Here is a 26,536-nt window from a genome sequence, read left to right as displayed (position 1 = left end):
CATGCTGTGGGGGTGTTTTTCAGCTGCAGGGACAGGACGACTGGTTGCAATCGAGGGAAAGATGAATGCGGCCAAGTACAGGGATATCCTGGACAAAAACCTTCTCCAGAGTGCTCTGGACCTCAGACTGGGCCGAAGGTTTACCTTCCAACAAGACAATGACCCTAAGCACACAGCTAAAATAACGAAGGAGTGGCTTCACAACAACTCTGTGACTGTTCTTGAATGGCCCAGCCAGAGCCCTGACTTAAACCCAATTGAGCATCTCTGGAGAGACCTAAAAATGGCTGTCCACCAACGTTTACCATCCAACCTGACAGAACTGGAGAGGATCTGCAAGGAGGAATGGCAGAGGATTCCCAAATCCAGGTTTGAAAGACTTGTTGCATCTTTCCCAAAAAGACTCCTGGCTGTATTAGATCAAAAGGGGGCTTCTACTAAATACTGAGCAAAGGGTCTGAATACTTAGGACCATGTGATATTTCAGTTTTTCTTTTTTAATAAATCTGCAACAATGTCAACAATTCTGTGTTTTTCTGTCAGTATGGGGTGCTATGTGTACATTCATGAGGAAGAAGAATGAACCTAAATGATTTTAGCAAATGGCTGCAATATAACAAAGAGTGAAAAATTTAAGGGGGTCTGAATACTTTCCGTACCCACTGTATATCGAACAATTCTAGAACACCCTAATGCTCAGCCTGACATCTCTTTTAAAAGCATAGGTGTGATGTTATTGAGGTCTGACAACCCAAAACTAGTTACTTCTCCAAATTGTCTAGCTGCTGACAAAAAAATAAGATTTGAAATATTGTGTGTATGTGTGATGAACAGCCAGATGGTGAGAACATCTCATGTATGGATAAAGGGTTATGAAGTGAGTGTGGCGCTGCTTATGACATTATATACCTTGTTAGGAAATGTGCAAAAAGAACAAAAAGTCCATAAACCAGTGCAAAAAATTGTTGCATATATAAATACAATTTAAATTGAAATCAGTGCAAACCAGTGCAAACAACATAAGGTGACCAGTGCTGCAATTCCTTTGGTGATTCAATGAAAAGTGACATGTTTATATCCTTGATATGGTGCTCCATAAAAACTGCAAAAATTATTATAATAAGTCCTTGGTATAGTGCTGCTGACATTTGCTAAATCTGGTGCTGCATGAAAGATCACAGAAAACCACACGTGTTCCCCCTCTTTTTGCTACACTCACCATAGATTTCTCCCCCCGGTGGAGTTAACCATCATACGTGGATATCCAGATCCCAGAGAAGGCTGTCTCTCTTTTTCTTTATTTCCACTGCCCCAGCAGTCACATAGATATGCGGAAATATTAAAAAAAAAGCTCCATACATATATATATTGATTCCTATCCATAGCACGGATGATTTTCAAAGATTACTACACATCTCATATAACCTCCAAAAGAACACAATTATAGACAAAAGAGGGGGAAATGTGTAGAGCCTATACAGATGCACCATGTTTTGACGGATGGTTCTACATGCCCTTTTCTTTTATTCAGTTTACAGTACATCATTCTGCTTTTGAAGTGATTTCATGATATGGATGACCGTTTTTTCATCATACTATGCAATGTGCTATGCTGTTATTTATATGTATATATGGTTTGTAATATGTCATTGACATGTTTACAATCTACTATGTATACACCCACTGCGATAATGTTCTGCTATTTATTGTTCCAAGAAAATAAACATGCATTTTTTAACATTGACTAGTTTGTTAGACAAATGACTGCATGAACACTGCACTGCTATGCCTGGTTATGAGCCAGTTTTGCAAGGTTAAAAGGGTGTCATAAACAATAAACAGCATTAAGCAAAAACTTTTATTAAAGTTCTATCAAGAAATAATCTTTTAAAAATCCATGGTCTGTTTTTTTTTTTCAGAAATAGGGATTGTAAACTTCCATTAGCCAGAGGCTCTTAATGCATGTTGAAAAATGCTTTAGCAGAGCAGTTTAACCACTTAAGCCCCGGAAGATTTTACCCCCTTCCTGACCAGGGGGTATTTTGCGATTCGGCACTGCGTGACTTTAACGGACAATTGCGCGGTCGTGCGACACTGTACCTAAACTAATTTGACGTCCTTTTTTTCCCACAAACAGAGCTTTCTTTTGGTGGTATTTGATCACCTGTGCGATTTTTTGATCACGCGCTATAAACAAAAAAAGAGCGTCAATTTTGCAAAAATAACAATATTTTTCACATTTTTTTATATGAAATTCCCCCCAAAAAAAAAGTAAAAATCAAAATTTTTTAAAATTTTCGGCCAATTTGTTTTATGCTACCTATGTTTGGTAAAAAAAATCGCAAAAAGCGTATTTTGATTGGTTAGCGCAAAAGTTATCGCGTTTACTAACAAAGGGAAAGATTTTTGTCATTTTTGTTGTTTTTTTTTTTAACGCGTAATGGCGGCGATCTGCGATTTTTTTTGCGGTACTGCGACATTGGGGCGGACAGATCGGACCCTTGACTGACATTTGTGACACTTTTGGGGTTACCAGTGACATTTCTACAGTAATCAGTGCTATATATATGCACTGTTACTGTAAAAATACACTGGTTGTGAAGGGGTTAACTTTATTTGGAAGGGAGGGGCTGTGTGTATCCCTAGGGGCGTGCTTTCTACTGTGATTGGCTGTGGCTTGAGCTGTAAGGACACTGATCAACGGATCTACATACTAGATCCGTTTTATCAGTGTCTTTACAGCGAGGAGAATGACAGGCAGCTTGTTTACACAAGCTGCCTGACATTCTCCCTCTCCCCCGCCGATCGCCGAGTGACCGGCGGACATCGGGTCCGCTGGTCACACACGCGGGGGGGTCCGTGACCACGCGGGAGCGGGAGCGCGCCCTCCGGGGGCGCGCGCTCGCTCCCTAGACCCTCACAAGCTAGTGACGTAGCCCTACGTCACTTTGCCTGTGAGGGGCTGACTGCCGACGTAGATCGGCGTTAGGCAGTCGGCAAGTGGTTAAGCAATACACATTCTAGTCTGGTTCTTGTTAGCTACCAAAACCACAATCTATACAACTATATCTATGAAACACACTACACTAAGGTATAAAAAAGTAGTGATCAGTTAGATACCAAGCACCACTAAATTGTTAGGTGTATAAACCAGATGGGACACATTATCCCTTCTGGGATGACCATACATAAGATCAATATCATGTTTAGTGTCAGACTGCAAAATATGGTCATCTGGAAATACTGATAAAGTTTTAAAAGTGACATTAAAGGATTATTTTCAGAAGTACAATCAAACACTGCACCTCTTCTATATCGTACCCCTCAGCTCTTTTAGTTGGGTGATGACCCCAACCAGGGGGATGAACAGCAGTTGAAGCAGCATCAGCCAGGAGGTGGAAGGAAGTTTGAAGAGTAAAGGGGGTGCCAGTGTGTGGACCCTGAAGTGTACAAGGGGGTGCCAGTGTGTGGACCCTGAAGAGTAAAGGGGGTGCCAGTGTGTGGACCCTGAAGTGTAGAGGGGGTGCCAGCAGTTGGGCCCTGAAGTGTTCAGTGTACAGTGTTGAGAGTTGCAGCAGCAGAAGCAGTATACAGAAGCTACCTCAGTCAGGAAGGACTGAAGGGAGCAGTGTTCAGGACTTTTGAGCTAATCAGAGTGTCAGAAGTCAGTTCTCAGTACAGTCCAGGACTTTTGAGCTAACCAGAGTGTCAGAAGTCAAGTTTCAAGTACAGTACAGCAAGTAAGAGTTTTTCAAGCGCCAGCAAGTGTTGGTCGGCACCCAGCCGGCGTCAAGACAGCGTTGAAAGGCTTTTTCTTCAAGTTCCCCATTTGTACCTAGTTTAGCCAGAGGAGTATCCCACTCATTCCCTTCTCCCATCCCCAATATAAAATAAACAAAACAAACCAAAGATGCCGGACTGGTCTTTGACTCAAATCTTACACTTGGGTATTCAGCTTAAATGGGCTGAGGGTGTTACCGGTGACCATGGCAGACTCACATCAGGCCCAATGCCTGGAAACTCTGCTACATATAATGTTTGTTTTTGTTTTTTTGCTAGAAAATTACTTAGAACCCCCAAATTTTACCTTATAAATAACGTGTCAGAAACAGGCTTGGTCTTTAAAGCGTAACTCCACTTTTGTTGAGAAAGAAAACATTCCCCTCTGGGTGATCTCTGTACATTGCAGGGAATTTACCAGACTTTGTTGTCAATTCCTGCCATTTGTTATACTGAAGAAATCATTGTTTGTTTCTCTGTGCCTCTGTGCTGAGTGTGTCCACTGGGAGTGGTTTCATAATTATCTATCAGTTTTGGCAGCTGCAGGGCTCTAATGAGGAAAGCTTCTGGGTCTGCATCCCTTTAGATGTGTTCCTATTGGTAGTATCATACCAAAAACAACAATTTTATTGCAGGGGATGCCAGAAATCTGACTTGTATCTTAGTGCAGACTTCTGGGAAAATCGGTGAGCCAATCCCACAAGCAGGAAATGATGTTTCTGGGGTGTGGTCAGTACAGATTCTGTGTACAGAACAGCTCCAGGTAGCCATATTGCATTGCTTTATCAGAAAAATACAACAGCTGCAGATTGAAAAGGAAAGATCATTTTTAGAAACATGCAATTACAATATGATTTGTGTTGCAATTGTATATGCTATATTGTTTTTTTCTTTATATGTTATTTTTTTTTCCCCACGAAAGTGAAGTTACCCTTTAAGTGGTTAAACAATGTTTAGGATCCAGTCATAGCTTAGCCATGTTTCATGTTTTAGGAGGCAGGGATCAATTCATAGAAGGTACTCATTAATGTTACATATGCCGCACGTGTGATGTAGATAGATCCAAGCACCAACTGCAAAAACAAATGTATATTAATAGGCAAGTAGGGGCCGTTATAAAAGCGTATTTTCTTTCTGAGACTCCACTTTAATTGACTAGTCCTTTCAGTCACAGATGTTTTGTAGATCAAAAGTCTGTTTAGTGTTCCATCTATCTTGGGAACATAAATAGTCTCTTGGTCTTCCACTACCCTCCTTTTTCATTTGTCTTTGTAGATTTTACAGCTCGTTTTTTTGGAAGTAAGGTGTAACATTTATAATAATCTTGAACTGTGTTTCCCCGAAAAAAGCTGTCTAGCAAGTGTAACAAGAGATGATTTGTGATTAAGAAACAGTTTATAAACACAATGAACCTTTGCTCACCAGGCTCATTACCATTTGTATTAAGTATACCGTCACCCTATTTCCCCAGCAGGAAGGTAAAACTCTATATAATGATATATGACACAATTATATTTTCACAGTACAGCTATGAATGCAATTTAATTCATGTCAATGGAACTAAATTATTTAGCACTTTCTCCTAACAGCAAATTATTAGCAGCGTAAATGAAATTTTCGTTTCTTTCTTTATTATCTATGTAGCACCAATTATTCTTACCTGTAATTAATTTAACAGAAAACTCTGGACGTGTGAAATTAATTAACTTGGTGTTATTTTAAAGGAAAATTAATGAATTATTTCTTTACAACATGGTAAAGCCATTGATTAGTTTTCATGCCTAACCAAGAGATCTATACATGAAGTTACTGTTATGTTATCACAGGAGGGACTACAAAGTGAACAGCTTGGTAAATTGCTTTACCTCTACCCAGTTCCCCTGCCATCTTCCAAACTTTCAAGCGTATCCACTTGCCGACCGCCCGCCGTAGATCTACAGGCTGGCACGGCTGCGCGAACTGTCGTACCTGTACATCGGTTTGCGGGAGCGCTCCTGGGGGCACGTGCGTGCTGTCAGAGGCATGCTCGCGCCCCCATTAGCCAGCGGGGAAGCTGATTTACGGGGCTGGTGGTCGCGATTGCCGCCAGGCACCCTCAATCACTCCCTGTGGAGAGAGAACGGCGGTCTGCTGTTGTAAACACATCTGACCGTTCTTCTCTCAGGAATCAGCACAAAGCGCCTGTGATCCTCCTATTTAGGATCACAGGTCTCTGTGTTGATTCCACAAGTCCATCCCCCTCACAGCTAGAAAACACCCCTAGGCATACACTTAACCCTTTGATTGATCCTGAGTTAACCCCTTCCCTGCCAGTGTCATTATTACAGTAACTGTGCATATTTTTAGCGCTGATTACTATAGTAATGTCATTGGTCCCCCCCAAAAAATGTCAAAAATGTCAGTTAGGGGTCCGATCTGTCCGCTGCAATGTCACAGTCCCGCTAAAAATCGCTGATTGCCGCCATTACTAGTAAAAAACCCAAAAATTAATAAAAAAGACATAAATCTTTCCTCTAGTTTGTAGAACGATAACTTTTGCGCAAACTAATCAAAATACGCTTATTGGGTTTTTATTTCACCAAAAATGTGTAGCAGAATACAAACTGACCTAAAATGATGAAAAAAATAGATTTTTAATTTTTTTATTGGGAATGTTACATAGCAGAAAGTGAAAAATATAGTTTTTTTTTTTTTCAGAATTGTCGCAGTTTTTTTGTTTATAGGGCAAAAGATAAAAATCACACAAGTGATCAAATACCACCAAAAGAAAGCTCTATTTGTGGAATTTTATTAGGGTACAGCATTACATGACCGCGTAATTGTAACACAGTGCCGAATTGCAAAAAAAAAGGGCTTGGTCGTTAAGTTAATACTGCTAAAGGGAAAAGGTATTTAGCAGTTTATATTTATTAAAACTATTGCATTTCCATGTTCTGTGTACTGTTTGAGACCAGATATAGTGAATGCAGGGTCCTGGGTTTAGTAACCGCTTGCCGACTGCTCACAGTATATTTACTGCGGCAGTCAGCCCCTCACAGGCAGAGTGACGTAGGTCTACGTCGCTCGCCTGTGAGGCTCTGGGGAGTGAGCGCGCTCCCGCGGAGGCGCGCTCCCGCTCCCGCACGGTCACGGACCCCCCTGCGCGTGTGACCAGCGGACCCGATGTCCGCCGGTCACTCGGCGATCGGCGGGGGAGAGGGAGAATGTCAGGCAGCTTGTGTAAACAAGCCACCTGTCATTCTCCTCGCTGTAAAGACACTGATCACACGGATCTAGTATGTAGATCCGTTGATCAGTGTCCTTACAGCTCAAGCCACAGCCAATCACAGTAGAAAGCACGCCCCTAGGGATACACACAGCCCCTCCCTCCCAAATAAAGTTAACCCCTTCACTACCAGTGTATTTTTACAGTAACAGTGCATATGTATAGCACTGATTACTGTAGAAATGTCACTGGTAACCCCAAAAGTGTCAAAAATGTCAGTCAAGGGTCCGATCTGTCCGCCGCAATGTCGCAGTACCGCAAAAAAAATCGCAGATCGCCGCCATTACACGTTAAAAAAAAACAACAAAAATGACAAAAATCTTTCCCTTTGTTAGTAAACGCGATAACTTTTGCGCAAACCAATCAAAATACGCTTTTTGCGATTTTTTTTTACCAAACATAGATAGCATAAAACAAATTGGCCGAAAATGTTAAAAAATTTAGATTTTTACATTTTTTTTGGGGAATTTCATATAAAAAAATGTGAAAAATATTGTTATTTTTGCAAAATGTACGCTCTTTTTTTGTTTATAGCGCAACAAGTAAAAATTCGCACGGGTGATCAAATACCACCAAAAGAAAGCTCTGTTTGTGGGAAAAAAAGGACGTCAAATTCGTTTAGGTACAGCGTCGCACGACCGCGCAATTGTCCGTTAAAGTCACGCAGTGCCGAATCGCAAAATACCCATTGGTCGTTTAGCAGGAAAATCCTCCGGGGCTTAAGTGGTTAAAGTAGTATGAAACCCAAAAGCAAACATGTATTATATTGCATCTTACCATTTCTTAGATGTAATGGCTGCATTTGCTTTCTTTTTTAGGTTTTCTTTCCTCTATTTTCATCTGGTGATTCAGCCAGAGGGTTTGTTGTTTTTCAAAAGAACAAGCTCTCTAGCAGAATATCTCAGTTACAGAAAGAGAGGGGCAGGGGGGACTTTTACAGGGTACCGTCATGGACCAATACAAATAAATAAATCATTGTATTAAAATTCAAAAAAGTTGATTGACATAATTAATGCTAAAAATTGTGTTGTCTATAAATAAACAGACAATACAAATATGCAAAATATAAACAGAAAGCAGACAGCCCTCCCGAGATCCGCACATATATGTTATTGTTGATACCCTTAAGTCCCCGTTCACACTGGGGCGACCTGTGAGGCGACCTGGTCGCCTCACAGGTCCCCATAGGTCGCCTTCCATAGGGAAGCTGCGGACCCGTTCTAATAGGAGCGACACAAGTCAATCCGACTTAGAAAAAGGGTCCGGAGCTTCTTTGGGGCGACCCGGAGCGACCGCCATAGACTTCAATCGCCCCAGTGTGAACGGGGCCTTAAGAATCTGTATAATATTATGTATTTATATTTCTTCTGTCTTTTGTTTTATACTTAGAATTGTGCATATCATGACTTTTGTGCACCATCCTTGCGGCCCCTGAAGAAGCTGTTCCCGCGAAACATGTCGGGCAATTTTGGGCACGCGTGTCACTGCATTCACCTGACTATACTCTACAATCAATAGTCAGTGAGGGCAACAACGAATACTTGTCCGATTATGTAGTGTGACATTCATTGTATTATTGACCTTTTTTCTCTTTTTTGCTTTCTGTTTATATTTTGCATATTTGTATTGTCTGTTTATTTATTGACAACACAATTTTTAGCATGAATTATGTCAATAAACTTTTTTTTAATATAACGATTTATTTATTTGTATTGGTCCATGACGGTACCCCGTAAAAGTCCCCCCTGCCCCTCTCTTTTTGTCTCAATCTCTCAGTGCCGTCCTCTTTAGAGAATGCAGAGCCATGTATAATTTTGTGGGGATAAGTAACTTGTATGGAATTTGGTAATGATAGCAAGAAAAGCAGTAAAATAGATCCCCTGCAGCAACCAGCAATAGACCCTCCCCAGCAAACACAGATCTCCCAGCAGCCAGCATCAATATACCCCTTCCTCAACAGCAGGTCCTATCCAGCAACAATTGACTCCCCAGCATCATAAACCCCCCCACAGCAAACCAGCAACAATTGACCTCCTCAGAAACAATAAACAACCCTTCATTAATAGATCCCTTCCAGCAACAAAAGATCCCTGAGCATGCTCAGAAACGCGTTGTGCGCCTTCAGCTTCCTGGTGACGTTGCCGCATCTCCTCCTTCACCTCCACATCACAGGCATTGTTCGGGATGCCGATGATCGCGGGAGACAGCCGGCATCCTCCCTCCTGTGACGGATGGCTGGACTTTGTCTTGTCCTATGTTGTGGACGGATGGCACCACTCAGAGGAGCGTTGCTTATCCATTGAAATCACAGCTCTTTTATCGTGGCTTCTTGTGAGTTGCTGCAGTTGTTTTTTATACACTACAATAAATATTGTCTGCACTTAGAGCGCTTTTCTTTTTGTTTTTTATATTAAAAGATCCCCCAGCAGCCAGTATCAATAGACCCTCCAGCACACCCCAGCACCCCTTGCCAATAAATACAGTACCATTCAGTACTGAAGGTGCCGGAACTGCATTCCCCCGTGTTCCCACTGAAAAAAAAGCCCTGTGTAAAACCTTTATCCAAAAAGGTAAAAGAATGTTTGCTGCATCTCGTTAAAAAGTATTAGCTGGAATTAGGCTTCAATTTGTCAGTGTATCTAACACTTCCCTCCCCCCATGCTGACAATGCTGCAGTCTAATGGTGCCCTCTGTACTTAATAATCCTAAGTGGAGGCACTCCAATACTATTATCCTATAATCTATGCATTAGGATAGAGGAGGCCGGGCTGGGCCGTGGTTCTGTGTCTGAGTGGACACAGGGAGCAGCGGCTCATGTGCCCACATAGCAAGCTGCTTGCTGCGGGGGCACTCAACAGGAGGGAGGGGCCAGGAGCACTAAGGAGGGACCCGAGAAGAGGAGGAGGGCTGCTCTATGCAAAACCACTGTACCCTGCAGGTAAGTTTAACATGTTTGTTATTTTTAACAAAAAAAAAAACGAGACTTTAGTATCACTTTAACAATGCACTGACACCAGCTGGAGATTGCAAGGGCAGTGCATTGGGAATGCATTTACTCTTGCTTTATTCTTTTTACAGTTTACCTTGCGGATCTGAACGCATAAGATTTTTTTGTGTTTATTTGTGGTAGTAAAATCTAAATCCCCAATCCCCGCCACTTGCTAGGGATTCAGAATTTTATAATACCTGTCTTCAATTCCCTAACACTGTGCCCTCCCTCATAATGGGGCGCAGTGTGGAAGTTTTAATTTGCCCCACCTGCCAACATAGCAAGCGAGGGAAGCGAGTAATGCATAGTAGACATGTGTGGTCTGTTTTGTTCCAAATAAATATTTGACAAATTTTTTGTTATTTGGAGATTTGGATATATCCGGAAACCCGAATTGCAGCATAAACAAAGTTTATGGAATGCTCCAAATAACGAAACTAAATTTGTTCAAATTTCAGAAATTCAAATTAAATTTTACATAGAATTCTAGTCAAATTTGAACTGTAAGCATATTTCTGAAATCAAAGACTGTGTGTGTTATTAGAGTTCCAAATAATATTGTTTTTGTTAAGCCAAAGATGATTTAAAGAGTCGTTGTAATCATTTGATGAATATTTTTCTTTTGTTTGTTCACTTTGCAACATTCAAATTGAAAAAAATAAATAAAATCTAACATTTTCTATTCGACCGTTTCAAAATTTATGGATTCCAATGTTTGAAAGAGACATAAGAATTTGAAAAAGACATAAAACAAATTCGGAATACAAATTCAAAATGGGAATCTCAAAAACGAATTGAACTAATCAACCAAATTTAACAAAACAAAATAACTAGATTAACGAATCTAAACAAAACTAAATTAATTTTTTTGTCATGCACATGTCTAATGCATAGTGTCATTACACACTGGAGCGCAAATAAAGTGTATGCCATATGGGGGGGAGATGTCGGCAGGACACTGTCTGGGGGGGGGGGGGGGGCAGGGGTCAGCAAAATGCACCTTCATCTAGGCAAAAATCCTTGCATCGGCCCTGGTTCAATCTTATGTTTATATTAAAGCAGAACAATATCTATTGGTGTATTTTTTTTTGTTTAATGTAAAGTGCATGCATATCCAGTGGTGTGTACATGGGACACAGGAATGTATTGCTTTTTTCAAAGATCATATTTGTTTCAGTAATTACGCCTTCATTTGCTTTTTTATTAGTGATGAGCCGAACACCCCCCTGTTCGGTTCGCACCAGAACATCTCGAACAGGGGAAATGTTCTAGCGAACATGTGAACTCCATTAAAGTCTATGGGACACGAACATGAAAAATCAAAAGTCCTAATTTTAAAGGCTTAAATGCAAGTTATTTGCCCAAAAAAGTGTATGGGGACCTGGGTACTGCTCTGGGGGACATGAATCAATGCAAACAATTTTTTTTACAGGAGCAGTGATTTTAATAAGGCTTAAAGTGAAACAATAAAAATGAAAAATTCCTTTAAATATCTTGCCTGGGGGGCCCCCTTAATATGCCTGTAAAGTAGTGCATTTGTGCACCTGTTGCAGCAATACTGATATTTCTAAAGGAAAAAATGTCATTTAAACTTGCTTGCGGCTGTAATGTATTGTCGGCTCCCGGCAATACAGATACAAAAATGATAAAAACGGAGTGGGGTGCCCCCTAAAATCCATACCAAACCCTTATCCGAGAACACAGCCTGGCTGGCGAGGATGGGGGAGGGGGTGATCGAGCGCCCCCCCCTGCTGAACCATACCAGGCTACATGCCATCAACATGGGGGGGTGGGTGCTTTGGGGGGGGGGCTCTGTCCCCTTCACACCAAAGCACATTGCCCCCATGTTGATGGGGACAGGGGTCTCTTCCTGTCAACTGTGGGCTGTGGTCTGGAAGCCCCCCTTTAACAAGGGGGCCCCAAGATCCCGCCTCTCCATGTGAATGGATATCGAGTACATCGTACCCCTACCAGTTTTGGAAAAGTCCTTTATTAAAAAATAAAAAAATATGTCCCCCGATGATCACGTCGCCTTCCCACCCCGAAAAATAGAAAAAAATGTGAATGGATATCAGGTACATCGTACCCCTACCCATTCACCAAAAAAGTGTACAAAAAAAAAAATAAACACAAAAGTCAGTTTTGAAAAAGTCCTTTATTAAAAAATACAAAAAAATAAAAAACAGTGTTCCTCGATGATCAGTCGCCCGCCTGCCAGCGGGCAGGTGATGTGATCATCGAGGGACATGTTTTTTTTTATTTTTTAATAAATGACTTTTCCAAAACTTGTAGGGGTACGATGTACCCGATATCCATTCACATGGGGGGCCAGGATCGGGGGGTCGGGAAGAGACCCCTGTCCCCATCAACATGTTGAGGGCATGTGGCCTGGTATGGTTCATCAGGAGGGGGGAGCTCACTTGCCCCCACCCCCATCCTGGCCAGCCAGGCTGTGTGCTCGGATAAGGGTCTGGTATGGATTTTAGGGGAAACCCCACGCCGTTTTTTTTTTTGGGGCAATACCAACATAAAATGATATAAACTGAAGTGCCTATATGCTGTATATATATATATATATATATATATATATATATATATATATAACTTTGTGGTATATACTGCACTATCTGATCTCAACAAACTGTAAAAAGCAAAAATCTCTCTCCCTGCCAGCAATGTATTTATTAACTATAGAATTCCACTTATAAATCACCCACTGGCCAAGGGATTTAAACCCACAAACTCACAATTAGCAAGGCTGCTATTCTACCAGCTACGCCATCATCATCAAGCACACTACAGCCTCGTACACACGCACCGATTGTTGGCCGTAAATTTTCGGCCAACGTCCGATCGGCCGATTGTCGGCTTGCTAGTATGATGCTTCCGACAACCGACTGTGACTTTTCGGCCGAACAAAATCTGGTGTGCATGCTATAAAATTTTTGTTGGCCGTCACCAGAACGGCCGATTGTTCGTCAGTCAGTACAGATTTCGGCAGACAAAAGTCAGATGAGCAAGACTGGGCATGCTCAGAGAAGAAAAAACACACGGAAAGTAAACCAGAACGTGACATCACTTTTGCAGTTGGTTGTTGTTGGCCGACAAAATTTGTGTGCAGTTTAGAGCACATTTCAACCAACACAACAACACTGGACAAAAGACGGCCGATCGGTCGGCCAACAATCGGTGCGTGTGTACGAGGCATTAGGAGTTAGTTAGTTTGTTAGGCAGGGAAAGTGTGTTCAACCTATTTCATCCTACACACAGTGGATGAGATAAAAGTTAGGGAGAGTGTGTTCAGCCTAAGCAGGCTTAATGGTGGCATAGATGGTAGAACACCAGGCTTGCAATGAGATGGTTGTGGGTAGTGTTGAGCGAACACGGACTGTATTATTCGTGTTCGTACCGAATAATTGGATTTTTTGTACCCGAACACGGACACGGACACTTTACTGTATGTTCGGGTAAAAATCCGTGTTCGGTCGTTTTATTTCCGGGTTTTGCATGCTTTGGCGCTCTTTTCATGGCGGGCTTTCAACAGCCAATCAACAATCGTTTAACTGGTGTGCCTTAAGCCATCCCAGCCATGCCTGCAAATGTCTCAGTAGCTGTGATTGGCCGTCTGAAGCATGTGACCAAGTCTTTATAAGTTCGAGGCAGCCGCAGCGGCGTCATTATGCTGCTTAGATTCAGGGACAGAGCACACATCAACGTGCTGGCTGCTGATTAGGGAAAGATAGGCAGGAAAAAACCATTTGTGTCCGGATAGAATTGAGGGACAGGTCGGAGTGTTTAGGCAGGGCGAGTTGTAGGCATTTTAGGGATAGAGTCTGCTGAATTATATAGGGTCAGTGTCTTCTACAAACTACAATCGATATTGCTGTGTGGGGGGTGGGGTGAATCTGCACTCAATCCTGATCTACGATCTCTTCTCAATCCTGTTAGGGACAGAGTCTGCTGAATTTTAGGGAAACTGTGTTCTACAAACTACAATCGATATTGCTGTGTGGGGGGTGGGGTGAATCTGCACTCAATCCTGATCTACGATCTCTTCTCAATCCTGTTAGGGACAGAGTCTGCTGAATTTTAGGGAAACTGTGTTCTACAAACTACAATCGATATTGCTGTGTGGGGGGTGGGGTGAATCTGCACTCAATCCTGATCTACGATCTCTTCTCAATCCTGTTAGGGACAGAGTCTGCTGAATTTTAGGGAAACTGTGTTCTACAAACTACAATCGATATTGCTGTGTGGTGTGGGATTGGAGATAGGCAGGTGTCAGTGATCCACATCCATTTTTCTGTGTGTGAGCTGCAGTGAACACAATCTTTTTGGGCTGCAGTGAACACAATCTTTTTGGGCTGCAGTGAACACAATCTTTTTGGGCTGCAGTGAACACAATCTTTTTGGGCTGCAGTGAACACAATCTTTTTGGGGTGCAGTGAACAAAATCTTTTTGGGGTGCAGTGAACACAATCCTTTTTGGTGTGCAGTGAACACAATCTTTGTGGGGTGCAGTGAACAAAATCCTTTGTGGGGTGCAGTGAACACAATCTTTTTGGGGTGCAGTGAACAAAATCCTTTTTGGGGTGCAGTGAACAACATCCTTTTTGGGGTGCAGTGAACACAATCTTTTTGGGGTGCAGTGAACAAAATCCTTTGTGGGGTGCAGTGAACACAATCTTTTTGGGGTGCAGTGAACACAATCTTTTTGGGGTGGAGTGAACAACATCCTTTTTGGGGTGCAGTGAACAAAATCCTTTTTGGGGTGCAGTGAACAAAATCATTTTTGGGGTGCAGTGAACACAATCTTTTTGGGGTGCAGTGAACACAATCTTTGTGGGGTGCAGTGAACACAATCTTTTTGGGGTGGAGTGAACAACATCCTTTTTGGGGTGCAGTGAACAACATCCTTTTTGGGGTGCAGTGAACACAATCTTTTTGGGGTGCAGTGAACACAATCTTTGTGGGGTACAGTGAACAGAATCTTTGTGGGGTGCAGTGAACACAATCTTTGGGGGGTACAGTGAACACAATCTTTGTGAGGTGCAGTGAACACAATCTTTGTGGGGTGCAGTGAACACAATCATTGTGGGGTGCAGTGAACTCAATCTTTGTGGGGTACAGTGAACACAATCTCATACTGAAGGTTTGAGGGTGCTGCCTGTTCCATACTCCCCCTACTCCTCATCTAGCCTTTTAGGGGTACAAACAATAGTAATTGGGGCCTAGTGTGGTTGTGTACGTGTGATATACATACACTTTTTTGGGATCATATTTTCTATTCCGCTATTTAATCAAAAACCTTTGGGGATCAGTTAAATTGGGGGATAGTCTGTGTTGGTACGTGTGAGAGAGATCCACCTTTCCAAGTTGTTGGGGTTCATCTCATACTTCTGAAGGTTTGAGGGTGCTGCCTGTTCCATACTCCCCCCTACTCCTAGCCTTTTAGGGGTACAAACAATAGTAATTGGGGCCTAGTGTGGTTGTGTACGTGTGATATACATACACTTTTTTGGGATCATATTTTCTATTCCGCTATTTAATCAAAAACCTCTGGGGATCAGTTAAATTGGGGGATAGTCTGTGTTGGTACGTGTGAGAGAGATCCACCTTTCCAAGTTGTTGGGGTTCATCTCATACTTCTGAAGGTTTGAGGGTGCTGCCTGTTCCATACTCCCCCTACTCCTAGCCTTTTAGGGGTACAAACAATAGTAATTGGGGCCTAGTGTGGTTGTGTACGTGTGATATACATACACTTTTTTGGGATCATATTTTCTATTCCGCTATTTAATCAAAAACCTCTGGGGATCAGTTAAATTGGGGGATAGTCTGTGTTGGTACGTGTGAGAGAGATCCACCTTTCCAAGTTGTTGGGGTTCATCTCATACTTCTGAAGGTTTGAGGGTGCTGCCTGTTCCATACTCCCCCTACTCCTAGCCTTTTAGGGGTACAAACAATAGTAATTGGGGCCTAGTGTGGTTGTGTACGTGTGATATACATACACTTTTTTGGGATCATATTTTCTATTCCGCTATTTAATCAAAAACCTCTGGGGATCAGTTAAATTGGGGGATAGTCTGTGTTGGTACGTGTGAGAGAGATCCACCTTTCCAAGTTGTTGGGGTTCATCTCATACTTCTGAAGGTTTGAGGGTGCTGCCTGTTCCATACTCCCCCTACTCCTAGCCTTTTAGGGGTACAAACAATAGTAATTGGGGCCTAGTGTGGTTGTGTACGTGTGATATACATACACTTTTTTGGGATCATATTTTCTATTCCGCTATTTAATCAAAAACCTCTGGGGATCAGTTAAATTGGGGGATAGTCTGTGTTGGTACGTGTGAGAGAGATCCACCTTTCCAAGTTGTTGGGGTTCATCTCATACTTCTGAAGGTTTGAGGGTGCTGCCTGTTCCATACTCCCCCCTACTCCTAGCCTTTTAGGGGTACAAACAATAGTAATTGGGGCCTAGTGTGGTTGTGTACGTGTGATATACATACACTTTTTTGGGATCATATTTTCTATTCCGCTATTTAATCAAAAACCTCTGGGGATCAGTTAAATTGGGGGATAGTCTGTGTTGGTAAGTGTGAGAGAGATCCACCTTTCCAAGTTGTTGGGGTTCATCTCATACTTCTGAAGGTTTGAGGGTGCTGCCTGTTCCATACTCCCCCCTACTCCTAGCCTTTTAGGGGTACAAACAATAGTAATTGGGGCCTAGTGTGGTTGTGTACGTGTGATATACATACACTTTTTTGGGATCATATTTTCTATTCCGCTATTTAATCAAAAACCTCTGGGGATCAGTTAAATTGGGGGATAGTCTGTGTTGGTACGTGTGAGAGAGATCCACCTTTCCAAGTTGTTGGGGTTCATCTCATACTTCTGAAGGTTTGAGGGTGCTGCCTGTTCCATACTCCCCCTACTCCTAGCCTTTTAGGGGTACAAACAATAGTAATTGGGGCCTAGTGTGGTTGTGTACGTGTGATATACATACACTTTTTTGGGATCATATTTTCTATTCCGCTATTTAATCAAAAACCTCTGGGGATCAGTTAAATTGGGGGATAGTCTGTGTTGGTACGTGTGAGAGAGATCCACCTTTCCAAGTTGTTGGGGTTCATCTCATACTTCTGAAGGTTTGAGGGTGCTGCCTGTTCCATACTCCCCCTACTCCTAGCCTTTTAGGGGTACAAACAATAGTAATTGGGGCCTAGTGTGGTTGTGTACGTGTGATATACATACACTTTTTTGGGATCATATTTTCTATTCCGCTATTTAATCAAAAACCTCTGGGGATCAGTTAAATTGGGGGATAGTCTGTGTTGGTACGTGTGAGAGAGATCCACCTTTCCAAGTTGTTGGGGTTCATCTCATACTTCTGAAGGTTTGAGGGTGCTGCCTGTTCCATACTCCCCCTACTCCTAGCCTTTTAGGGGTACAAACAATAGTAATTGGGGCCTAGTGTGGTTGTGTACGTGTGATATACATACACTTTTTTGGGATCATATTTTCTATTCCGCTATTTAATCAAAAACCTTTGGGGATCAGTTAAATTGGGGGATAGTCTGTGTTGGTACGTGTGAGAGAGATCCACCTTTCCAAGTTGTTGGGGTTCATCTCATACTTCTGAAGGTTTGAGGGTGCTGCCTGTTCCATACTCCCCCTACTCCTAGCCTTTTAGGGGTACAAACAATAGTAATTGGGGCCTAGTGTGGTTGTGTACGTGTGATATACATACACTTTTTTGGGATCATATTTTCTATTCCGCTATTTAATCAAAAACCTCTGGGGATCAGTTAAATTGGGGGATAGTCTGTGTTGGTACGTGTGAGAGAGATCCACCTTTCCAAGTTGTTGGGGTTCATCTCATACTTCTGAAGGTTTGAGGGTGCTGCCTGTTCCATACTCCCCCCTACTCCTAGCCTTTTAGGGGTACAAACAATAGTAATTGGGGCCTAGTGTGGTTGTGTACGTGTGATATACATACACTTTTTTGGGATCATATTTTCTATTCCGCTATTTAATCAAAAACCTTTGGGGATCAGTTAAATTGGGGGATAGTCTGTGTTGGTACGTGTGAGAGAGATCCACCTTTCCAAGTTGTTGGGGTTCATCTCATACTTCTGAAGGTTTGAGGGTGCTGCCTGTTCCATACTCCCCCTACTCCTCATCTAGCCTTTTAGGGGTACAAACAATAGTAATTGGGGCCTAGTGTGGTTGTGTACGTGCGAGATACATACACTTTTTTTGATCATATTTCCTATTCCGCTATTCAATAAAAACCTTTGAGGATCAATTGAATTGCGGGATAGTCTGTGTCGGTACGTGTGAGAGAGATCCACCTTTCCAAGTTGTTGGGGTTCATCTCATACTTCTGAAGGTTTGAGGGTGCTGCCTGTTCCATACCCCCCCTACTCCTCATCTAGCCTTTTAGGGGTACAAACAATAGTAATTGGGGCCTAGTGTGGTTGTGTACGTGCGAGATACATACACTTTTTTTGATCATATTTCCTATTCCGCTATTCAATAAAAACCTTTGAGGATCAATTGAATTGCGGGATAGTCTGTGTCGGTACGTGTGAGAGAGATCCACCTTTCCAAGTTGTTGGGGTTCATCTCATACTTCTGAAGGTTTGAGGGTGCTGCCTGTTCCATACTCCCCCTACTCCTCATCTAGCCTTTTAGGGGTACAAACAATAGTAATTGGGGCCTAGTGTGGTTGTGTACGTGCGAGATACATACACTTTTTTTGATCATATTTCCTATTCCGCTATTCAATAAAAACCTTTGAGGATCAATTGAATTGCGGGATAGTCTGTGTCGGTACGTGTGAGAGAGATCCACCTTTCCAAGTTGTTGGGGTTCATCTCATACTTCTGAAGGTTTGAGGGTGCTGCCTGTTCCATACCCCCCCTACTCCTCATCTAGCCTTTTAGGGGTACAAACAATAGTAATTGGGGCCTAGTGTGGTTGTGTACGTGCGAGATACATACACTTTTTTTGATCATATTTCCTATTCCGCTATTCAATAAAAACCTTTGGGGATCAATTAAATTGCGGGATAGTCTGTGTCGGTACGTGTGAGATCCACCTTTCCAAGTTTTTGGGGTTCATCTCATACTTCTGAAGCTTTGAGGGTGCTGCCTGTTCCATACTCCTCCTCCTCCTCATCCATCCTTTTAGGTGTACAAACAATAGTAATTGGGGCCTAGTGTGCTTCTGTACGTGTGAGATACATACACATTTTTTGATCATATTTCCTATTCCGCTATTCAATAAAAACCTTTGGGGATCAATTAAATTGCGGAATAGTCTGTGTCGGTACGTGTGAGATCCACCTTTCCAAGTTTTTGGGGTTCATCTCATACTTCTGAAGCTTTGAGGGTGCTGCCTGTTCCATACTCCTCCTCCTCCTCATCCATCCTTTTAGGTGTACAAACAATAGTAATTGGGGCCTAGTGTGTTTCTGTACGTGCGAGATACATACACTTTTTTTGATCATATTTCCTATTCCGCTATTCAATAAAAACCTTTGGGGATCAATTAAATTGCGGGATAGTCTGTGTCGGTACGTGTGAGATCCACCTTTCCAAGTTTTTGGGGTTCATCTCATACTTCTGAAGCTTTGAGGGTGCTGCCTGTTCCATACTCCTCCTCCTCCTCATCCATCCTTTTAGGTGTACAAACAATAGTAATTGGGGCCTAGTGTGCTTCTGTACGTGTGAGATACATACACATTTTTTGATCATATTTCCTATTCCGCTATTCAATAAAAACCTTTGGGGATCAATTAAATTGCGGGATAGTCTGTGTCGGTACGTGTGAGATCCACCTTTCCAAGTTTTTGGGGTTCATCTCATACTTCTGAAGCTTTGAGGGTGCTGCCTGTTCCATACTCCTCCTCCTCCTCATCCATCCTTTTAGGTGTACAAACAATAGTAATTGGGGCCTAGTGTGCTTCTGTACGTGTGAGATACATACACATTTTTTGATCATATTTCCTATTCCGCTATTCAATAAAAACCTTTGGGGATCAATTAAATTGCGGGATAGTCTGTGTCGGTACGTGTGAGATCCACCTTTCCAAGTTTTTGGGGTTCATCTCATACTTCTGAAGCTTTGAGGGTGCTGCCTGTTCCATACTCCTCCTCCTCCTCATCCATCCTTTTAGGTGTACAAACAATAGTAATTGGGGCCTAGTGTGCTTCTGTACGTGTGAGATACATACACATTTTTTGATCATATTTCCTATTCCGCTATTCAATAAAAACCTTTGGGGATCAATTAAATTGCGGAATAGTCTGTGTCGGTACGTGTGAGATCCACCTTTCCAAGTTTTTGGGGTTCATCTCATACTTCTGAAGCTTTGAGGGTGCTGCCTGTTCCATACTCCTCCTCCTCCTCATCCATCCTTTTAGGTGTACAAACAATAGTAATTGGGGCCTAGTGTGTTTCTGTACGTGTGAGATACATACACTTTTTTTGATCATATTTCCTATTCCGCTATTCAATAAAAACCTTTGGGGATCAATTGAATTGCGGGATAGTCTGTGTCGGTACGTGTGAGAGAGATCCACCTTTCCAAGTTGTTGGGGTTCATCTCATACTTCTGAAGGTTTGAGGGTGCTGCCTGTTCCATACCCCCCCTACTCCTCATCTAGCCTTTTAGGGGTACAAACAATAGTAATTGGGGCCTAGTGTGGTTGTGTACGTGCGAGATACATACACTTTTTTTGATCATATTTCCTATTCCGCTATTCAATAAAAACCTTTGAGGATCAATTGAATTGCGGGATAGTCTGTGTCGGTACGTGTGAGAGAGATCCACCTTTCCAAGTTGTTGGGGTTCATCTCATACTTCTGAAGGTTTGAGGGTGCTGCCTGTTCCATACTCCCCCTACTCCTCATCTAGCCTTTTAGGGGTACAAACAATAGTAATTGGGGCCTAGTGTGGTTGTGTACGTGTGATATACATACACTTTTTTTGGATCATATTTTCTATTCCGCTATTCAATAAAAACCTTTCTAGGGCAAGATCTTAAATTACAGAAATATGAGGAGACCGTCAAATAAGGGCCGTGGCCTGGGTCGTGGTGCTGCTGGTAGAGCTCCTGTTGCAAGGAGAGGACATGGTCGATCTGTGCCAGCTACACGCACAAGTGAAACACCTTCCTCAAGTGTGAGTAGGCGACAGAACCTGCATCAGTATTTGGTAGGGCATCAAACGCCCCTAGAAGTGATGAGGCCAGAACAAGTTGAGGCGATAGTAGATTGGTTTGCTGCTGACAGTGCCTCCAGTTCCTTCACATTGTCTCCCACCCAGTCTACTGCAGAAAGGTCAGAGTTGGCACCTGCAGCCAATGTCCAACCGTCTTTCACCTCACCCCCTTGCAAATCAGGCCAGCAGTCTGAGCCCCAAGCCATACAGCAGTCTCTTATTCTTTTTGAGGACTCTGTCAGCAGGGTTTCCCAGGGCCATCCACCTAGCCCTGCCCCAGAAGTGGAAGAGATTGAGTGCAGCGATGCCCAACCACTTATTCCTCAAGATGAGTACATGCAAGGATCATCGCAGCACGTCTCCGATGATGACGAAACGCAGGTGCCAACTGCTGCGGCGTTCAGCATTGTGGAGACCGACAAGGAGGGCAGGGGTGAAGACTGGGTGGAAGATGATGTGGAGGACGATGAGGTCCTCAACCCCACATGGAATGAACGTCATGCAGGTGAACTGAGTAGTTTGGAGGAAGAGGCGGTGGTCGCACAGAGCCACCAGCACAGCAGAAGAGGGAGCAGGGTGCAGAAGCGGAGCGGCCGTGCCCTAGACACTACGCCCGCTACTGCCCAACGCAGCAAGGGAACGAGCGCACCAAAGTCAGCTCAAAGGAGTTCTCTAGCGTGGAAGTTCTTTAGAAAATGTGCTGATGACAGGACACGAGTGGTTTGCACCCTGTGCAATCAGAGCTTGAAGCGAGGCATGAACCTTCTCAACCTGAGCACAACCTGCATGATCAGGCATCTAAGTGCAAAGCACGAGCTGCAGTGGAGTACACACCTTCAAAACCAAGAAACGTCTCTGGCTCATCCTGCTTCCTCTTCTGCTGCAGTCTCGGCCGCTCCAGCCACATCTGTAGTGATACCGGCACCTGCCACCCCGCAAACAGACGATCTGTCAGCAACACCACCACCTGGGTCACCAACAACCATCTCCACAATGTCCCGTGGAAGCGTTCAGCTTTCCATCTCCCAAACACTTGAGAGGAAGAGGAAGTACCCCCCTACCCACCCGCGATCCCTGGCCCTGAATGCCAGCATTTCAAAATTATTGGCCTTTGAAATGCTGTCATTCCGTCTGGTGGAGACGCACAGTTTTAAAAACCTTATGTCGGTGGCTGTCCCACAGTACGTCGTGCCCAGCCGCCACTACTTTTCCAGGCAAGCCATCCCTTCCCTGCACAACCAAGTGGGGGAAAAAATCAGGTGTGCACTGCGCAACGCCATCTGTGCCAAGGTCCACCTAACTACGGATACGTGGACCAGTAAGCACGGTCAGGGGCGTTATATCTCCCTAACGGCACACTGGGTAAATGCAGTGGCGGATGGGCCTGAGGCGGATAGCAATTTGGCGCATGTCCTTCCACCACCGAGGATTGCAGGGCGCTTCAGTTTGCCTCCTGTTCCTAACTCCTCCTACTCCGCTTCCTCATCCTCTACCGCCTCCTCATCCGGACAGCGTAACACCTTCACCACCAACTTCAGCACGGCCAGGGGTAAACGACAGCAGGCAGTTTTACAACTTGCCTGTTTGGGGGACAAACCACACACCGCGCAGGAGTTGTGGAGGAGCATGGAACAGCAGACAAATGAGTGGTTGCTGCCAGCGAGCCTCAAGCCCGGCCTGGTGGTGTGCGATAACGGGCGAAATCTCATAGCAGCTCTGGGCCTAGCCGGTTTGACGCACATCCCTTGCCTGGCGCATGTGCTGAATTTGGTGGTGCAGAGGTTCCTTAAAAACTACCCCGATATGTCAGAGCTGCTGCAGAAAGTGCGGGCCGTTTGTGCGCACTTTCGGCGTTCTCACCCTGCTGCTGCTCGCCTGGCAGCGCTGCAGCGTAACTTCGGCCTTCCCGCTCACCGCCTCATATGTGACGTGCCCACAAGGTGGAACTCCACCTTGCACATGCTGGAAAGACTGTGCGAGCAGCAGCAGGCCATAGTGGAGTTTCAGCTGCAGCACGCACGCGTGAGTCGCTCTGCGGAACAGCACCACTTCACCACCAATAACTGGGCCTCCATGCGAGACCTGTGTGCCTTGTTGCGCTGTTTTGAGTACTCCACCAACATGGCCAGTGGCAATGACGCCGTTCTCAGCTTAACTATCCCACTTCTATGCCTCCTTGAAAAAACAATTCGGGCGATGATGGAAGAGGATGTGGCACAGGATGAGGAGGAGGAGGAGGATGAAGAGGTAACATTTCCAAGGCTTTCAGGGCAGTCATTCGCAAGGGGCTCCGAGGGTGGGTTCCTGCACACGCAAACGCCAGGGACGCAATTGTCCAGCAGGGGCACAGTTCTGGAGGATGAGGAGGATGAGGAGGAGGAGGAGCTGGAGGAGGAGATGGAACCATGTTCACAGCAGGGTGGCACCCAGGCCAGCTCATGGCCATCACTGGTGCGTGGCTGGGGGGATACAGAGGACACGGACCATACACCTCCCACAGAGGACAGCCTTTCGTTGCCTCTGGGCAGCCTGGCACACATGAGCGATTACATGCTGCAGTGTCTCCACAACGACCGCCGAGTTGCCCACATTCTAACTTGTGCTGATTACTGGGTGGCCACGCTGCTGGATCCCCGTTACAAGGACAACGTACCGTCCTTAATTCACTCACTGGAGCGCGATCGCAAGATGCGCGAGTACAAGCGCACGCTGGTAGACGCCATGCTGCTGGCATTCCCATCTGACAGCGGGGCCACAGTGGAAGCACAAGGCAGAGGAGGAGGAGGAGGAGGTCGCCAACGCAACCAGGGCACCGCCAGCACCTCAGAAGGCAGGGTTAGCATGGCCGAAATGTGGAAAAGCTTTGTCAGCACGCCACAACAAACAGCAGCACCAGCAGCTCAGATGGAACGTCTTAGCAGGAGGCAGCATTTTACCAACATGGTGGAGCAGTATGTGTGCACACGCCTACATGTAGTGAATGACGGGTCTGCCCCCTTCAACTTCTGGGTCTCCAAATTGGGCACATGGCCTGAGCTTGCCCTTTACGCCTTGGAGGTGCTGGCGTGCCCTGCAGCCAGTGTATTATCTGAACGGGTATTTAGCACGGCTGGGGGCGTTATAACAGACAAGCGCAGCCGCCTGTCCAGAGACAATGTGGACAAGCTCACGTTCATTAAAATGAACCAGGCATGGATCCCACGGGACTTTTCCGTACCTTATGCAGAATAGCAATGGATACCGACCTTACCCACCCATTGTTCCATTTTTGCTCTTTCTCACTCTTTTGGGGTGTACCCTCATTTAAAATTTGTGAAAAGAAGCAGTGTTGGCTACCTCGTCCTCCTCCTCAGGGCCAGATTAATGTAGGGTCTATTGGAGCTGCAGCTCCAGGCCCCTACCTTTTATATAGGCCCCGGGTTGGCCATATTCACTGTTACCGCTCTTCTGTCACTTGTAAACACAGAAGTCTGGCTTCTATGCTCGCTTCCCCAGGCAGCACCCTCAGAACCTCCCCACACAGCGTGAAGGCCGGACAAGGAGGGACAGTTGGCGATGCATGGATGTGTTTATGGGCTTCAGAGACAGCATCCCATGTTGAATTAGGCATGCATGGCTGCACCCTTCCTCCTCTGGGTGCATGGCAAGGCACGGCCCTAAGGCCCTTCAAAATCCTCAGCACCAAGCCCATGATGCTGTTAATCCGGCCCTGGTCCTCCTCCACCGCCGCTTCCACCTACACCGCCCATAGGTGTGCGCAGCCTATTGCATTAAGGTGTGCACCCCAAAGTTGAAATACACATGCATGTGTTTGCCAGCAGGGAGAGTAATGTATCGGGGCCATGTACCTGTAGGCAAGGAGAAATAGAGCAGAGCAGGTCCCAGGGAGATCTTTCCCATCTCCTCACTGGCAATGCTATGTGCCCTAGGTGATTAGGGTGTGCCCAGGCACACCCAGCACACCCTGTGCGCACGCCTATGTCACCGCCACATCCACCACCACCTCAACCTCCCTCCTACTCCATATGGGCCTCGTCCTTCAGAGATGAAGAAGAACATTGTTTTATTTTTCTGTTTTTTTTTGTTGTTTTAAGTTATTTCCCTATCCACATTTGTTTGCAGAGCACTTGCCATGCTCTTAATTACGTTTTGCTGCCATTTGCAGCACTCTAGCCCTTTCCTTTGGTGTTTTAGAGCCATTTTAGTGCCTTAAAGTTCGGGTCCCCATTGACTTCAATGGGGTTCGGTGTCCGGGAAAAGTTCGGTAAAAGTCCGGGACACGGACCCGGACTTTTTTTTAAAGTTCGGCCGAACCCGTCGAACACGGACATCTAGGTGTCCGCTCAACCCTAGTTGTGGGTTTGAGTCCCCCAGCCAACAGGTGATTTAGGGGAATCAGAGATTACAGTCCATGATAATGCAGGAACTCAAAGTTCCAACGAAGAAGCCCATTTATTTGACAAACTAGCGCACAACCAATGTTCGAGTTGAACTCAAAGTTCATTCCTTTTTATTTTATCCAGAAGGATGAAGCCATCTTTGTTCAGACATCATCCCAGGTCAGTACCTACTTTCTGGTGTCTGTATCATTCTTGGCTGAGTTCACAAACGTCTGACACAGATCAGCCCCTTGCAGCAGCCTTCCATTTTGAGACTTGTTTCAAAGCTAAAATAATGCAGTCTGATCACTGGGGAGGGGAGACTGAGAAAATGCTTTATCCTGACTGTAATAGACTAAAGACTTCACCTTAGCCTAGGTAAAGTGATTGAAGTTTAATGATAATTATTATTAATAATTAAAAAGTTTTAATTTTATTTAAATGATTTTGCTGCATATTGTGACTGATCAGGAAATTCTGCATAAAAGTTGTGGCAATGACCGTTTGTTAGAGCATTGTGCAAAATGGTACGTGCATGCTGTAATATTGTCAGGATTTGGACATCTATTTTTACCCCCCCCACCATCAACTATGAATGTGCTGTGGCTGGAAGATATAAGAAATCAAAGAATGGAATGGGATGAAAGTGGTCATTTGATCTCTAATGAACTATCATCATCAGCTGTCACTGTGGGTTTTTATTTAGTAGAAAGAGCGATGACCCTCAGTACCAACGTAACATGACATTCTTATTCTTGAGATTTATACAGAAATAGGCATATTTCACTAACATACCGAGCTGATCTGCAGTCAGCTGTTTAACTACACAGTTGTCTTGGGGACTAATCTTTTTTGTGCTGAATTTCAGTGACAGTAATGAGAAACTATAAGCTTTAC

The sequence above is a fragment of the Pelophylax lessonae genome (genome assembly GCF_965119305.1).
Source record: "Pelophylax lessonae genome assembly, chromosome: 4".
Lineage (NCBI taxonomy): Eukaryota > Metazoa > Chordata > Amphibia > Anura > Ranidae > Pelophylax > Pelophylax lessonae.
This window is presented reverse-complemented; position numbering follows the sequence as displayed.